This window comes from Ixodes scapularis, unplaced genomic scaffold (assembly GCF_016920785.2).
Source record: "Ixodes scapularis isolate PalLabHiFi unplaced genomic scaffold, ASM1692078v2 PGA_scaffold0__279_contigs__length_252992795, whole genome shotgun sequence".
NCBI classification, from domain to species: domain Eukaryota; kingdom Metazoa; phylum Arthropoda; class Arachnida; order Ixodida; family Ixodidae; genus Ixodes; species Ixodes scapularis.
Genome location: NW_024609835.1, coordinates 157,713,238 through 157,730,617, shown reverse-complemented (window position 1 = coordinate 157,730,617; position 17,380 = coordinate 157,713,238). Strand labels below are relative to the sequence as shown.

The 17,380-nt window shown below is 47.0% G+C and overlaps 1 pseudogene; it reads left to right on the top strand.

The window, feature by feature from the left end:
• Nucleotides 1-16,712, top strand: part of LOC115325652 — a 41,777-nt pseudogene extending 25,065 nt beyond the window's left edge.
• The last annotated feature ends 668 nt before the right edge of the window (nucleotides 16,713-17,380 follow it).

The following is a 17,380-nucleotide window of genomic DNA, read 5'->3' as shown; positions in this document are numbered from 1 at the left end:
AACGGATCGAACACATCTCTCAAAGGCATCGCCGATTATGCCTTTCAGCTACTTGTCATTAAGGATTGCTCGACTGTCGATGACGTCCTGAAAGAGTGCCGCAGGTTAGAAGCTGCAAAGACTCGCAGGATAGTGCACAAGTTCGACCGTTTGCCAAACCCCCCGGCAACATCATCTTGTGAAGACTCCGATACTAACAAAGAGCGCATCACGGAAATCGTCCGCCGAGAACTGGAGGCGATGATGCCCGCGGACAGTGTTTCCCGGTTGTAGTAATCTCTTCTATACGGCGGTACGAAAGGAGAGGACGCTAACAGCACTCACATGATGTGGCCGGGTAGGAAGCCGCGGCCCCGCGCGTTCGGGGCCTACGAAGAATGAGACAAAGACATGTTGCCTGGTGGGTGTCCCGTAGTTCTCTGACGTCGCTGACGGACGGCGGCTCTTTTATTAACATATATCCCGTGACATCATTGATGCATAAACACACATAACACAAGATAAGACAACCCGATAAACCCACCATCAAAGCATACTAGACAGAACACACGTTGCGCCACCTGGTGGCAAAATCACTTATCACAGACCACTACACTGGTCTCCCCGCTCATCGACTAGCGAGTTATCCATCGCCGCCGTTAAAACTGTCGTTAGGCAAGAAATGGAGAAGTTCTGCGGCTCGCCGCGTCCAAGTCTCCGACCATCATTTGATCAACAGGCACATACACCCGAATGCTGCGCCTGTGAATCTTCAACTGTGACGCCATCCTTCAGATCGTACCGCCGACGTGATCCCGCCACGTGGAGGACCCCCGACAACCGACCCATTTGTTTTGCTTGCGGTATGGCTGGTCATGTCGCCCACTACTGTCGAAATCGCTGGAACAACCGACAACCAAGCAACCGGACGTTTCTACCCACCAATGACGGTCGTTATTACAATAGAAACTTCGCTTCTCCCTCTGATGACCTCCCAAGCGAAGATGCAACATTCTATCGCTCATCGTGGAATCTTCGCCCTCAGTCCCCGCGTCGCCGCCAATCATTGTCTCCACTCGTTCGCCGCCCCGTTTCGCCGTCCCAGGATCTTCGACCCTCGGAAAACTGAACCATGCAGCTTTAGGAGGTGGGGCTGCATCACAGTTTATAGCCGCAATTCCTCTACAGAATATCGTCGCTACATCTCATGATCGACTTATGGTTCATATTGACGGTATTCGCGCATTAGCCCTTGTAGATACTGGAGCCGCAATTTCTATTATGCGCAGAGATCTCCGACGACGCTCACGAAACGCACTCACGCCACCTGCCACGAAAACGCTCCGCGGTGCAGATGGCGGCATTATCTCACCTCATGGCATGTGCGGCGCTCGCATAATTGTTAATAACAAGACTAACTTCATCCGCTTTACAGTCCTTATAACCTGTCCCCACGAGATCATCCTCGGCTGGGACTTTCTCTCCTCACATTCGGCCCTCATCGACTGTGCCAAAGGTGAGATTGAGCTCTATACCAGTGAGTCCTGCGACGTTTCTGACTCAGTTGTGTTCAGATTATGTTGTCTTGAGACATCACGCATTCCTCCCTTGTCTGCTGCCGCCATAAATGTTACAACGACCCACTCGATCCAAGACGGTGACTATTGTTGAAAAAAACCCCGAGACTGCGGGTTAACGACACAACACTAAAAAGTCTCTAACACAGCTGAAATTTTTATTTTCCAAACCTGGTTATATAGGCACTTCGATACAAAAAAAGGGGGAGAGGGTGAGAACCCCAACAATGTGCAATCTACTCGTTTGCGCCCTTACATTTTGTTCACGGTTACTAAATTATCACACCGAATATCAGCATCTTGCTTGAAGGCAACTTGCACTACCACACTGCGTCGCAACTTTACAAAGTGGTGTCACAGATTTATGGGTAGTCAATATTGGTCAGAGTCATCAAATATTCCCGAAAGGTATGACTATTGCGCGAAGTTTCCCTACAATCAATTGTGTCGTCGCAGCCATTTCCGAGGAACAATCAGAAGGCACCGTCGCTACGCAACTATCGAGCCCTGCCTTGGCCAGCATTACAACCATGATTGATCCGACTTTGGACGAGGATAAGATCCATCAAATTCAAGACTTTCTTTCCAAGTACCGCTCCATCTTTGACTTTCCAAGTCGTCCTCTTGGCCAGACAAAAGCAATTACTCACCGAATCGACGCCGGTATTTAACCTCCAATCCACCACCGTCCGTACCGAGTATCACCGAGCGAACGCCGCGCTATCCAACAGGAAGTTAATAAGATGCTGTCACAAAACGTTGTCCACTCCTCGTCAAGTCCTTGGTCTTCTCCTGTCGTCTTAGTAAAAAAGAAGGACGGATCATGGCGCTTCTGCGTCGATTACCGCAAATTAAACAAGATAACAAAAAAAGATGTGTACCCTCTGCCCCGTATCGACGAAACTCTCGATTGCTTATATTGCGCTGAATATTTTTTCTGCATTGACCTACGCTCTGAATATTGGCAGAGCAGCATCGACGAATCGGACCGCGAAAAAACTGCGTTCGTCACACCTGACCGACTCTTCGAATTTAAGGTGATGCCCTTTGCCCTTTGTAATGCGCCAGCCGCGTTCGAAAGAATGATGGACCGTCTCCTCAAAGGCCTAAAATGGGTAACCTGCTTATGCTACCTCGATGATGTAATGATTTTCTTTGATTCATTCTCGAAATACCTCGAACGTGTGCAGCAAGTTCTTGAAGTTGCTGCATCCGACAAAAATGGTATCCTCCCAGACCCAGAAAAAATTCAAGCAGTCAAAGATTTTCCAAAACCTTAATCAACGAAAGACGTTAGGAGCTTTTTAGGGCTTTGCCCCTACTTTCGCGGCTTCGTTCGAGATTTTGCACACATCGCACTACAACTGTCATCTCTCCTCAAGAAGAATCAACCTTTCGAATGGCACCATCAACACCACTCGTCGTTCGGGTATCTCAAGGCTGCTTTGACATCAAGCAGCATTCTTGGACATTTCGACGACACGGCACCCACGGAAATTCGAGCCGACGCCAGTGGTCACGGCATCGGAGCTGTTCTTGCGCAACATCAACTTGGTACAGAGCGAGTAATTGCCTACGCCAGCCGCCTCGTTTCACCTGCTGAGCATAATTACACCATCTCTGAGAGAGAGTGCTTGGTTGTGGTATGGTCAATTTCTAAATTTCGGCCATACCTCTTTGGGCGTCCCTTTCGTGTCATAACTGATCACCACGCGCTCTGCTGGCTGTCTTCCCTGAAAGATACTATTGGCCGCCTCGGCTGCTGGTCGCTTTGACTTCAAGAATATGACTTTACCATCGTATAAAAATCTGGAAAAATGCACCAAGATGCTGACTGTTTGTCCCGCTACCCTGTGAGCCCAGTCGATTCCTCAGATGACACTGAACTGCCTGTCCTTCTAATCTCAGACCTCCTCAACCTTGCCCAGGAAAAACGCCGTGACCCAGCTCTTCGAGCTCACATTGAACATCTAACGTCAAACCTAAACCAGCCATACCCAGGACTCTTTCGCAATCAAAACGACATCCTATGCCGGCAAAAATTCTGACCATTTGGATTACCGTGGGTAGTTGTTGTTCCTAAACACCTACGGACAACTATTCTTAACGCACTACATGACGTCCCTTCATCAGGTCATCTCGGTCTGCTTCGCACCTACACAAAGGTTAAGGAACGCTTTTATTGGCCTGGCATGTATCAAACTGTAAAGAAATATGTCTCCCCATGCGACCCTTGTCAAGGTCGAAAGAAACCGCATAGTCGCCGATCTGGACTCCTTCAACCACTGCACCCTGCGCTCAGTCCATTCCAGCGACTCGGTGTTGATTTCCTAGGACCATTTCCTTTGTCACGCACTGACAACCGCTGGATCGCAGTTGCAATAGAACACACCACTCGTTAAGCGATCACCCGCGCCCTTCCAACCAGTACTGCTGTTGACCTAGCCAAATTCATCTTGGAGGACGTCATATTGAGATACGGAGCACCCCGAGAACTTCTCAGCGATCGTTTACGTTCTTTCCTCTCGCGCGTGGTGTCAGAAGTCCTACAATTCTGCTCCGTACGCCATTAAGTCACCACCGCTTATCATCACAAACAAATGGATTGACCGAGCGATTGAACAGGACATTATCCGACATGCTGTCTATGTACGTCTCGTCCGATCACAGCAATTGGGACGCCGCCTTACCCTATATCACTTTGGCATATAATTCTTCACGCCACGACGCAACGGGTTTTACCCCATTTTATCTACTCTTTGAAAGTTAGCCTCCCTTAATGACTGATTCTCTCCTTCCACTTCAACCAGACGCTTCGCTCACAGCTTTCGCATCTGATGCAGTAAGTCGAGCCGAAGGCGCCCGCCAATTAGCTCGTGTACGCACACTCGATTCTCAAGAGCGCCAGTGCACTCGGTATGACAGTTCCCACCAGCATGTTAGTTTTTCTCCCGGAGATCTTGTCCTTCTTTGAACACCGCAGCGCCATGTCGGATTGGCCGACAAGCTACAACATCGTTACATTGGACCCTACCGGATCTGCCACAAATCCAGTGACGTCACCTATGTCATAGAACTCCTTCATGAACAAAATGACGGACGCCGCAAACAACAAAACACAGTGCACGTGCTCGGTCTAAAGCCATACATTGCACCGTAGGCCCTGTAGCTCAACGACGAGACGTCGTTTCCTTCGCGAGGGGGGTAATCTTACGAAGGAATCGAAGACGGGCAATCAGGCAGGAAAAAGGAAGAAGTGCCCGATCGCCGGAATGCCTCAAGTTCGAAGCAACCATTTCATCCTTCTCCTACAACCCTCCTTAATCTTCAGTAAATAAAGCATCTTTCACCGTAACAATATATTGCTAAATAATCTTTTATTTATACATAATAGACTCATCAACTCTGCGGATGTCAAAAGACTAATATTATAAATATATTGCTAAATAATCTTTTGCTCTTACATAATAGACTCAGCAATTCCAACAAACGACTCGCATCACGACACCGACAGCATCGGCCGCAGCGACACTCTTTTACTGATGAGGGCTATCGACTCTCACGAGACTTTCCGATCACCCTCCGCCCTCATCGCATATCGGGACTGCGCAGTTCATCCGTTAATTTTTATATTTTTCGAGTGGTGCTTTAATTGCGATTTCATTTTTGCCATCGGAATCTTGTGGTAAAAAAAGTCAGGAGAAGGTAAAAAAAGAATGAACGGAAGAACAGAAAAAAACAAGGACGGACAAGAAGGTTGCCAACTGTCAGCAAACGTTCTTCCCTTTGTTTCTATTGCCCTTACCAGCACGCTCCCCATTCCAGGTAAGTGAAAAATGCCTGCTTTAATATTTCTGACGTATTTCTTTCTTTTAGGACGCAGGCTTGCATGGTAAACCATTTTACCGTGCTCGTGATTGCCATCGAGGGTGATTATACTGTGTAAATAATAACTTAAAAATTAATTTACTTTAAAAGGCTTCCCGTGTTCACATTTCTTTGGGCGTCACAACGTAAAGTTTAAAATAAAAATGCAATATACCATTTATGACTTGGTAAAATAGTAAAATCAAAGTGTAGTTTTAACGTTTTTCATGTAAAACGACTGAAGAATAATTAATTAACAGATTTATAAAATGCTTAGTTTATTAAAGGGTGGCGATCAGTTGGGTTAATTTGTTAATAAAGACCCAGCTCCAATCAAGATTCAGTTTTATGAAAGCTACGGATTGTGAGAGATAAAAATATGTAGGACCAAACGTTCGACTAACCACAGCATTAAAATTATGGAAGCATCCGACTTAATATTGATCGCTTTGCTGGATTTCCACGCGTGTGAAACGATACAACACAGAAATAACAACAAGAACATCAAACATTTAATAAGGAGGGTCCAGTTCAGCCGGAAACGGGCTTGCGTCGTCCAGATCCATGCTTCTGAACGCGCGCCCGTAGCAGACGACGCACGGCGGTATCCTCGCTTTCGCATGTTTCCAATTTCGGCCGCACGGTGGCGACACGGTTCGATCTCGAGGCGATTATGCCAAGATATCACTTTTGTATATTCCACGTATACTTAACGATGTACCGGATGAAGTTATGAATCTGGTATTTGCAAAATAAATTGAAAATATGGTGTTTACAAACATTACATTTGAAGGCTTGTTTTGATGCTGCGTAAGCGCTTTTTTTTAAGCAGAACTTCACACTTGCGTAATCTTTCTCTGTGTGTGTACACCAACCAACGTTACTAGAATAACTCAGTTGGGAAACTGCCATAGAGCCTGCATTAAAAAAGTGGCTCCGATCCGTACTCCAGAACCGAGCTAAAGGCGATCGCAACGCCGTCATTTCTCCTGCAGCGTCCACTCTGGGAACTGCACAGCTGCACGTCGAGTCGGGCAAGGGCCGGTAGCGCCATCTCTCAGGGCCATCTCACAGTAGCTATGTAAAGCAGCTTTCATGTTTAAACTCGTCACTAAAGGGAGGCGCTGTTATCGTATTTAGCTTAGAGTTCCCGTATATAGCTACCTACGGTAGCAGAGTTGCGCATTCAGCCTCGCCGGGTGGCCGTAGCGTCAGCTTTCCTGCACGCCCTGGATACTCTGCTCGTCACGTGACTAAATTTGGCGAATAGCGGCGCCGAGCGCGCCGCCGCGCATGGAAAACGGAAAAAGAGGAGAAGGAGGGCAAAGCAGGGGAACATACGCCGGGGAGCGAGCAACGTCGGCGGAGCGACCATGAAGGTGGCTTTCTTGCACGGCACCGGATGCTTTGCTCCTCATGTGATGGGTCTCGGCGAATAGCGGCGTGGCGGCGCGGGGAAAACAAATGCGCAACTCTGCTCCTTCTCCGGAGGAGCATATCAAGGAACTCTAATTTAGCTCGGTCTCGGTGGACGCCAGCGGCCCAGGTTTCAGAGGTCAGTTTCCCAACTGAGGGTTTTAGTAACCTTGACAGCAACTCATGTTTGCAAACAAACCAGAACGCCCCTGGTGGCACACCACCTGCGCCGCGCATGGGCGAATGGTGTAGGCAAAAAAGCGCCGCGTCCCGCATCAACAAACCTTTAGAATGGGATGTTGTCGGTGACGGTGTGAGTCCCCGTGCACCATTTCGCGTTGCAATTGCTGATTCTACGCATTTCTAGCTATGGCCTACTACCTTAGAGGCCTGAGAAAAATGAACGAGGGTGGTTAAATCGCAAAAGTTCGTGTAAATAATGTGACGTGCGACGATTCGTTCCGCGTGAATGCCGCAGAATGGACGTAAAGCCTGATTCACGTGATGAGAGATCTGCTCACTGTTTGTTTAGTCGCGACGTTGCTCGGGCTTAGAAAGCGTGGACGGTAACTACGATGCTCGGCGTCGACACTTAAAAATGCAAACAGAATCGGACCAAGTGAATCAGGCATAGAAAGTCGCTGATGGCCACAGGTAATAATGGTCAAGATCTCCTTGTATGTACTGTTTACACCGAGCCTACTTACCCCAAACATCCCTGAAACCTAGAAGTATCTTGAGGCCTGCACTTACTTCTTATTGCAACGTATGGTCTACTGGCCGCTGTCATTTGAACGAACAGACGGCAGTTTGAACAAGCTTGAAAGAGCAGATGACAGTTTGAACGATCAGACGGCCATTTGAACGTGAAGACGCACTGAACGTGGTCCGCAGACGGTCCGGACAACTTGGCGGTTTCGTCGCGTTCATGTTGTAAAAAGCAAATAAATCTGACGACAGCAAGTATCCGCGGATTCAACCGTAAGTGCTTCCGGCACAAGCAATTGTGGTCCGATAGTCTCTGGTTTCCAATTTTACGACACCTATCCACGCTCACGGACGAACAGAGCAGGCAGAAAACGCGTGAAAACTCATCTTTAAATCTTTTCCGGCTCTTTTGAAACGGCCCCAGTTGAGGCGTTTTGACGAGAAGGCAGGTTTTTGCCTGGTTTCTACCAAAACAACACAGGAATGCCCGCCCCGCACGGCGATTTCCGCCCACTGCCCCAAACCGCTAGTGCGTTCGACGCGCCACCACCGTGGTGTGACGCAACAGAGTTGAGTTGCTTATAGAATCGTCCTGTACAGACCTCACATTGTGAACATACCTGTAACTGTTTATTATACACCTGCTTGAGATTACAGTTTACGAATATTATTGTTGTATTTCTATTTTGTGACGCAGTTTTGTACGCTTTGGATCAACAAACAGAGGAAACTTCATGTGTTGTGGCGATAGCATTGTTGAATAACATACTGTATTGCTAAACCAGAGCGCTTTGTATTATTTTTGTAATATTTCATAGGGACCTTTTTTATACCTTTTACTGTCTGCTAAACCAGATATATCATGTGTTGTCTTTTTTTTTTTTTGTCGCAACTACGGTGTGTCAATGAAATCATGTTTCACGCGGCTGCCGGTCGAAGTCATGCAAACCTGACTGTCGGAAACGATACCGCTTTGACGGGTTCGACTATCGTTTTTGAAGATATACACAAATGAACGAATATACTTATTCCGTATGGCATCCATCCGGATTAGTAAACTTGCACGATATCACTTTTTATTCTCGCGCGTTATTGTGCTTACTGCGGTATATCAGCCTAACTTCCGTATCTCAATAGACCCTTTAAACAGTTCATCAAGCAACATTCGCGGTCGCCATTTTTCTGGCTTGACACGTGTGATTGGATCCAAGTCCCCGCCGAACGCTGACGAAACACTCGTTTTCGATGCGAGCTGAGCCGAGTTTGCGCCAAGCGCTGACGGAGTCCTCGTGCCCAATAGCCGCTCATGGTACCCCCCGGACAATATGAGCTGAAACATTCAACCCGATGTTTTTATGCGTCGGAAGTCTCTTCAATTTGTTTTTCTTAAGGCGAATTCTACTGGTCGTTTTGGAGCGCGCCGGGGCCGACATTTCTGGAGCCCGCCTACTTCACTGGTCGATCGGGATCGAGACGGACGCGTTCCACTCGTCTTTTTGAATCAGCTCCCAATTTTGATCTCGATTCGGATCCGAGAAGAGTCGCTCCGCCGATTTCGGCGGATTCGGCCGGAAGCAAGCCTGGCCAGAACTCGGCGCGCACGCGTGACTTACTTTGTCGCCGGGCATCTCGCCTCAGAAAAATTCTTAATGGCCGCTGGCGAAGTGCCACCCGCTTTACTGCTGCTTCTGCTTGATGACAGTTCGTCGTCAAGTTGCTCGAGCAGCTCGTCCAGCAGCAGGGAGTCGTATAGAAGCGACGAAAAGAGTTTCTTCTATGTCCAGCATGAATTTGGCTGCCTCTTCGGACCTCCGCAGTAGAGGCCGAAAATCGAGTGGTACTTGGGCACCGTTCACCAGTACTCCGATGAAGAGGCAAGTGAGCTACACTGATGCACATCGCTTTTCGACACGCATATTTCACATCATGATTAACTTAGCTCGTGCGTTCAACATGTGTTGTTAGCGCACCAATTGCGGAATCATGCGCTTCGACATCCGGGATCGCGGTAAGGAAATTCCCGGGAAGCGAATGACGGGAAGTCATCCGCCGTCTCCGGTGGAGTGGTCATGTATTACAGGAGATCCGGAGGCGGAGCGACTTCGTTCGGATCGCAAGCTCCATCTGGGATCTGCTCTGCTGATCCCGGCGCACTCCAAAACAACCAATGGAATTCGGCGTCAGTTTGTTAACTAGTACGAAGTGTGGGACCTGAACTTCGGATTCCATCCCTGGTTCGAAGCACAGCTCTCTCAAAAACTAACAGCCACGCCAAAAAAGCGTGGAAGACATTTCCAGTTAACATGGTCCGCGATACCTGGCCAACAAATTGCCGATTTTACAATTAGCGCAGCAACTCCTAGGGGGTGCGCAATTTTGGAAAGGGTCAATTGAAACCATGTTTCCATCCTGTTTCGTATTTTACGCGCAGTCACCTTGTACACGGTGGGGGTGCCCTTCAAGGCTTTCCTGATCAAGGCCGTCGACGAGGGCGAGAAAGACGTGGGTCAGTTCGTGCAGCTCAGAGCCCACTCTAGGTTGATACCCAACTGCTCCGCGATCACGCACACACGCTCCGAAGAGAGGACGAACTTCCTGGCTCGCTGGCAAGCGCCCAAGGACCGTCGAGGAAAGGTCCACTTCAAGTAAGGCTCACTCGTTCGATATGTTTGTTTGGAAGGGCTCGCAGCCTCTACCTTCCAGACGTTACGTTCGAGGACGCTCGAGAGTTTTACTGGCTGCTTTTGTAGGTCGGGGTTCATCAACTAGGCCATATACATTACAGCAAAATCCAAGAGGGCTTCGCGTCAATCCCAAATTGCAGCTCGAGAGGCAAGGAATTGTGGGGCTTGTCCCATGTACGCGTTGGCTGGCTTGGGTGCTTCGTATATTCTGAAAGCGGCACGATCCATTTCCTCTTATTTTTTACACTTAAAAACGCAAAAAAAAAAATAAATAAATAAAACGAACGCGAAACAAGTTCAATATCCCACTAGGTTTTCTTATCATCCTGGTTTTTTCGCGTTCTGAGAGCGTGAAAAACAAAACCACCATAAACTTCGTCTTCTATGCCTGAACAATCTTGCGCGTGTTGTACATCGTATTGTCATAATGCACTCAGTAGACAGTGAGGGCGCCACAAGTTTCTGGAATGGTATATTTGGGCATATGCCTCGTACTGCAATGTCGCTGATGTCAGGTTTTTGGAGGAGACTGGCTAGGAGTGCGTGGAGTTGTTTTGGAAAGTAACAATTATTTTTTAGGAAACAAAGATCGGGCCTTAAACAAAATTTTAAGTTTGCAAATAAGTAGAAAACCATTGTGTTACATGATTGAGAAGGCGCTCTTTTCATATTGTCGACCAGCAACAGCGCAGTATAGCAAAATGTCCAAATCTTGGAGTAAATACGGAAATGTTGGTCCCTTTGGCCCTTTAAAGGAGCCCTGCGGTCCTATTTAAGCGTCTATTTTTTTTGCGGTTTCCAGGTCTCTTTTAGTTTGGACAACTCAGCGGGGACAGAAAGAGTAACTAAATATCACTGCGTCAAATTTTAACCGGACGCCGCGGGAACCTCCTCCTCCTACGGGGGCGCCCCGTGGTGTTGAACGCGCGCGGCATGTGACGAAATCGTGACGCTTTTGGTCCTGGTCAGCCGAGGAGAAAGAGGTGCCCTGGATCTGGGCAGCTGTCTCTCCTCGGCCTCACCTCTTTTCCCCGTCTTCCCCTCCCTCCCCACATTCCTCAGTCACCGCGGCCCGCTGGCGGGGGAAAGGGGGAGGGGAGGGGGGGAGACAGAGGACCAAGGACGTCATGAAGGAAGTCATGCTTTGCTTGTATCTGCAATTTTAATATGCCTATAAATATTAAAATAAAACAAATTTTGAGAAAAGAAGAAGTTCATAAGTTACTACGTTCAATGCGCTCAGGTTCGGTGCAAATTAAAGAACAGTAGAAAGTTGTTGTTTTTATGCTCCTTCGCATAAAACGGAATGAAACCGCTCATTTGCTGGCACTGTCGAAGAACCTTTAGCATGACGAAAGAGGTAATTATGAGCGTTACTGAAAGCTTCGACGTTGCTTTGCTATACGTGATGTTATTTGGTGACAAGTGGTCGAATTACCCCCTCACAATAATACGGCATGTATACCTACTGAAGAAAAAAACACATTTGGTTTGTGTTGCGATAGTTGTTTAAGGCGTACTGCAGTGCGTACTTTCGCGTGTATAGACGCTTTAAACAAGTGCCTGATTGAGCCCCCATTGCCGACCTTACCGTGATGCAGAGCCACTGAAGCGTGCGTTGACGAGCCTCTACAAAGGCATACGCTGGGGAGAACACAGTAGCACCTAAAGTGGCAATAACCTGTCATGCTGTGGGAATGATGAAGTGAAGCGAACGGAATACGGGGAAACAAAAACTGAAGGCCGGTTATGGCTGCGCCCATGCACAACTACCTGAGAGCGTCCATAGCGCGGAGGAAATCCGCTAGGGTTTCGTTTCTACATCGATATTTCAGGAAGCTCACGTCGTACAATCTGCCTGGGCTTGCACTTGCGGGTTGGTCTTGTGCATAGAGTTATTATAATGTAAGCTGGAGGTTCAACTGGCGCTAGTGTCTATGCGACTTCCGTGACGCAATTTGAAGCAGACAGCAACCAGTCTACTTTTGCGGTGCTCCTGTGCATTCCTATAGGAAAACGCGCGTGCATTTTTTTTTCTTCGCCGATAATATCTCATTTGAGTCGTACCGAATAGTATGCACCTTTCTTAACACTGTAAAAGTGTAATTGCTTTAGTTAGCGCATTTTTCTTCATCGGTGGACGATGTTTAACTTCGCTACATTTGAGTCCCAAACGTGTGTTCCGCAAAAGGTGTGTAAAAACAAGCGACGATTCACAGCAAAATTACAATCAAAAGGAATATAGAGTGTGTTCAAGGCTCGCCAGCATTCCGGTAACACTTAAATATTGCTAATATGCCAGACCTGTCACTATATGGAAATGACCCCGTGGTGCTTGAACGGATAAAAACAATTAAAACGTAAACAGTAAAGTACGTGGGCGATGAAAGGTGTCTCTTCGTATTCTCTTCTCTGCCGGGCAGCTTTTATTAGTGACTTGTGCCCGATAAATTTTTGAGAACAATTGTTCTGAAAGATTTCGAGCGTGCGAGTGATGTTTTGAAGGTAGAACGCGTATTTTCGCACAGAGCAGAAAGAATAAAGCAGTACTTATTGAAAATCGAAATATATTACGTGGCTTTTAATTTATTTTGATTGTACATGCACGGTTAATTACTGATCCAGTGTTACTGCGTAGTTCTTGCCGTCTCTCTTAATTTCCAAATGCCCTTCGTTCGTTTGGCATGTACAACCCTCATGCTAAAAAAATTGCAGTGGCTTAGCTCGGCTATGCCAGGATATAGGTAGCGTGAGCTAAGGTTCAGCTGGTTATTCTTAGCTTTCCTGGTTGTCTACGATTAGCTTGATTATCATGCTTACTGCTGCTTCAATGACACACACACGGTATACGCATTATGTGACGAATGTATATTTTTTTTTTTTTGCTCAACGTCTGGTTGTTTCTCTATTGCCACAAAGACGGCTCGGCGGTCAGTGTAGTAACACGCTGCCGTCTCTATGGCCCCAACGCAGTATTTGGAATTGATTGTCTGTCTCTGATGCACAAGATCAATGATGGTTCCCGATTGGATAGGCGACGCCGCTAAACTCAACGTTTCACGCATGGCACTACTTACCGGCGTCAAGTCTTTCACACACGTCGCACACATATTCAAACGGATTGTTTACGAAGTACGTCTCGAAGGTCCGAGTCGCACTGGCGCTTTCGCTAAATTACACCGTATAGTCAGTCAATCGGCGAGCCTTGACGTCATCGACGGCGTCTTGTTGTTGCTGCTGCTAAGATGGTCGGGCACGTCGCTCAGCCTCCTGGCGACGCCGCTTTGCTAGACGTTTCTCCCTTTGCTCCGATGTCTCCGCAGCACGATTAGCCTTCTTCTTTTTGGTCTTCCTACGCTCAACCGCTAATTGCCGGGACCTACTTCGGAATCCGAGTTAAGCTTCGCCGCTCTTCTGCGCCGCTGAGGAGCAATTTCGCTCTCCTTCTCCATGGCTATTAGCCCCGAGAAGTTCGCGCGGCGCCCCTTACGGCAAACCGGGGTGACATCACAACGAGGAAAGAATTTGTCCCCGACTCGCCCCGCTCGCCCTGTGGAGGCTGTGACGACGCTAGCTGTCTGCGCGCTCCTTTCTATTTAATTTTTTTTCGGCGTGTTTTTTGTAGGAAGGGTAAATTTTTATATGCGCCTTTATTGAGGTATGGCCTGTAGCTACAGGCGAAACTTCAACCAACATTTTAAGCATGGTTGACAGGGCAGGCAACGCATGAATCGGAGCTGGTATATGAAAATAAAAAAAATTCGGCCGCAATTGCAGGAGCATCACTATAGATTTACATCTCGCGCAATAAATGCTGTTGATGGTCTGAATGAATTGGCAGGTTATGTATACTATTTTTTTGTATCTCTGTTTTTAAACAAGATCGCCGAAGCAGAAAAGCTGCATGCTGCTCGAGCAACATGCTAAATACAGTCTGGGCCATGGGGAGAGAATCACAAGTAAGACAGCCTAAATGCAAAGGCAAAGTAAAAAAAAAAAAAAAAAAAGCAAGGAACATTTATTGTATAGATTGCTGGCATTTGACCTTTGCTGGATTCGGATAGTATTTCAATGGACTACACGGGTGGTATTTGTGGATTTGTTTATATCAGCCCTCAAGTAATGTATAACAAACGTAGGTGAAGGTGTCTAGCTCATTATTAGTCTCTTAAGCCCTAAAATTGAGATTTTACTTAAATCGAATTGTCCTGAAGCTAAAATACTAGCAGCTTTTTTCACGCAGACTGTCGCTCTTCACAGGATCCACATTTTCTGCTACTAGTGCTGCATCTACCACTGGACAGACGTTCGAATGCTTGCTTTTAATCCTGTTTTCCTATGTTTTCAGAGAGTCTAGCTGTAGGGAGTTTAGAGGCTGAGAAAGCTTTTGGAGACCTGCAGCAGGGTCTCTTTTAATTGGAAATGACAATTCTGACTAAACGGTGTATTTTCCGAATACCCAAGGCTGGAAAAGAAATGTCAGGAAAAAGTGTAAACATTCCAAATTACGGCACTAATGCTGTGCATATTTTGGGCAGTTCAATAGACCTAGGGTGCCTTCATGCGCGCTTTGCTTAGGGTGGAGACATGCGGCCATTTTGTCCCACACTTTTATTTTTCTTTTTTGTTCAGCAGCGCGTGAAAGAGCGTGTCCCTGCACGCGTTTGTGGCGCTGACTGTGCTATGGCGACATTTTGTTTTCGTCGATTTCTTTGTATTTTCCCCGTGAGCGCGTGCTGTCGGCATTGGGTACTACAAAGGGTGGCATCACCCTAAACAGAAGGACATTAAGGCACCCTAAATAGACCTATTGCTATATTACCCAAGTATCAAGGAGAATGCTGGGATTTCTGTTCCACGCGCCGCACATGCTGGCCTCAGCAGTAGTATTTTTCTAAAGCAAATACCTAAAATAAATGGCATCTTGCACGCGCGTTCGTCGACGCTTTATTTTGGTTATTTACTTCGGATCTTTTATAGGGGGAAGGCGTGCGCGTGTGGCGCGTGGAACACCAATCCCTGCATTCTCCTTGATGCTTGGGTATTATAGCAAATGGTCTATATCTATCATACAGGCAACTGGGGGCGTTTCGGCCGTCTTTGGTGCTACCACACAAACTAATTTCCAATAATAGTGTATCTTCTAAGAAATATGCCTGCATACATGTATACACTATATAATTAATTCGCGAAGAAGCTACATTTATCTAAAACAACCCTGTTCCACGAGCACTTCAAAGATAATCAGACGCAAGGTCTTTAAAACATATGCGAACCAGCGCATGCAGAGTGGCAACCCATGCAGAGTGGCAGCGCAAAGTCGGGGTCGCGAGCTAATTTGCCGACCACCCAAAGGCCCATGATATAAATGCCACTTCGAATGCCTTGAAAGCGGGATGTAATATTGTCCTAAATCATGAACATGCAAAGAACAGAATTCCAGCGTCTGAAACACTTGCGGCACCGCTTCACCGATCCATCGCAAAATTGCCTTGTGTCGTGTGGACGGACGGGGAGGTTCATCGGCGGAATTGCCTCCGCCGATAGCTTTCGGGATTTGTAACCCAATTTTAAAGGTAAAAGGGACGAGCAGGCTTATAAAATGTACGGAAGCACGTCAATATCGGCCTAACTCAACGTATTGTACACCGGGTAAACGAAGTCCAGCTCCTTGAAGAACTTGTGGCACACAACGCCAAACCAGGAAACCGGTGCTGGGAAGCGAGCCGATGCGAGATCGCGGAGCGGAGTCATCGCCCTGACGTCACGGTCCACCTCACCCAATCAGGGCGCGGCGACCGCAGCGACGCTTGTGTTCGCTCTCGGGGCTAATAGGTCTCTTCCTCTCGGCCTGGGGGAGCCGTAGCGTTCACTGCTCTTCGCGCTTGCGCAGCACGGAGCACGGCTGATTAGGCGAGCCACGCGAAACTGCTCAACCTCGACCAGTGTAGCTCACGCTACAAAAGCGCCTACGTCGTGTTCGCGCTAACAGTGTCCGGCAGTGCACATAAATACACGTGCGAAGCCGTTTTAGCACCGTTTTTGATGCGACGAATTTGAAAGAAAAACGTCGTAACTGATCAATTATTTCGTCGGCCTGACTGAGAAATGTCCCAAGCTACCTAGCACGTACCAATAATTCGGGATATTTGCTCTTATGATTGAGCGCAGTGAGAAAATTCTCTCACTATTTCCCATAGAAATGCATTACCCGGAAGTCAGTTTTCGACCGGTTGCTGTCTGCTTCAATTTGCGTCAGCCCAGTAGCGCCACTTGAACCTCTGGCGTACATTATAATAACTCTATGGTCTTGTGCCATCATGTGTGATCATGAATACTTGTTTCTGCCGTTTTACTATTTCTTCGCTCACACTTTTTTTGTTATTTTTTTTATTCTTTCTTTTATCTTATTCCTTTGTTTAGGGCCACCGTCCTTTAGGACTTTTCCCACTTCTACCACGCAATGCCAAGCACACTTCCCGAAGAAGAATGACGAAGCCCTGACGTAGCTGCATTGGCTCCTGTAACATACTAACAAATAAAGTCGAATATAATTAAATGCGCTGTTTTTGTTTGAATAAGGCAAGTGCAGTGTGATGTGTATATGCTAAAAATCATGTCAAGACATTAATTTGCGGCAAGTGTTGTACATGAATATCCTTTCATGATCTCACATGCTGTAATAACTTTTTTTTTTAATTCTGTCGCCAGGTAATCTACAGAATATGGTTTGAATAAGCAGTGTCAAATAAAATGTATCTCAATTACTCCTCCGATTTTACCTCGTTGCTTCGGTGGGGCTGTGCGCAGTGTGCTTGTGTTTCAGCATCGCAAAAAGCACAGCAAACTCGTATACTGAATAACGGTTAAGAGTTGAGCTTGTTGGTACATACTTGTAAATATATCAGCTTGAACTTTAGAATTAAACGTGTTCTAGTTTAATTCTAAAGTTCAAGCTGATCTGTTTACTTGGATACTGATTTGGAACAGCATCGTCGTTTGCAACGTGGAAAAGCGATACTTGGCCCGAGCGCAAAAGCACACGCCTCATGCCAATGTATGCATACCAAGACATTACGCATGTAAGAAGAAAAGACAAAAAAAAAAAAAGTAAAAATCAAAGAGGGCAAAAAAAGAAAAACACGTTTT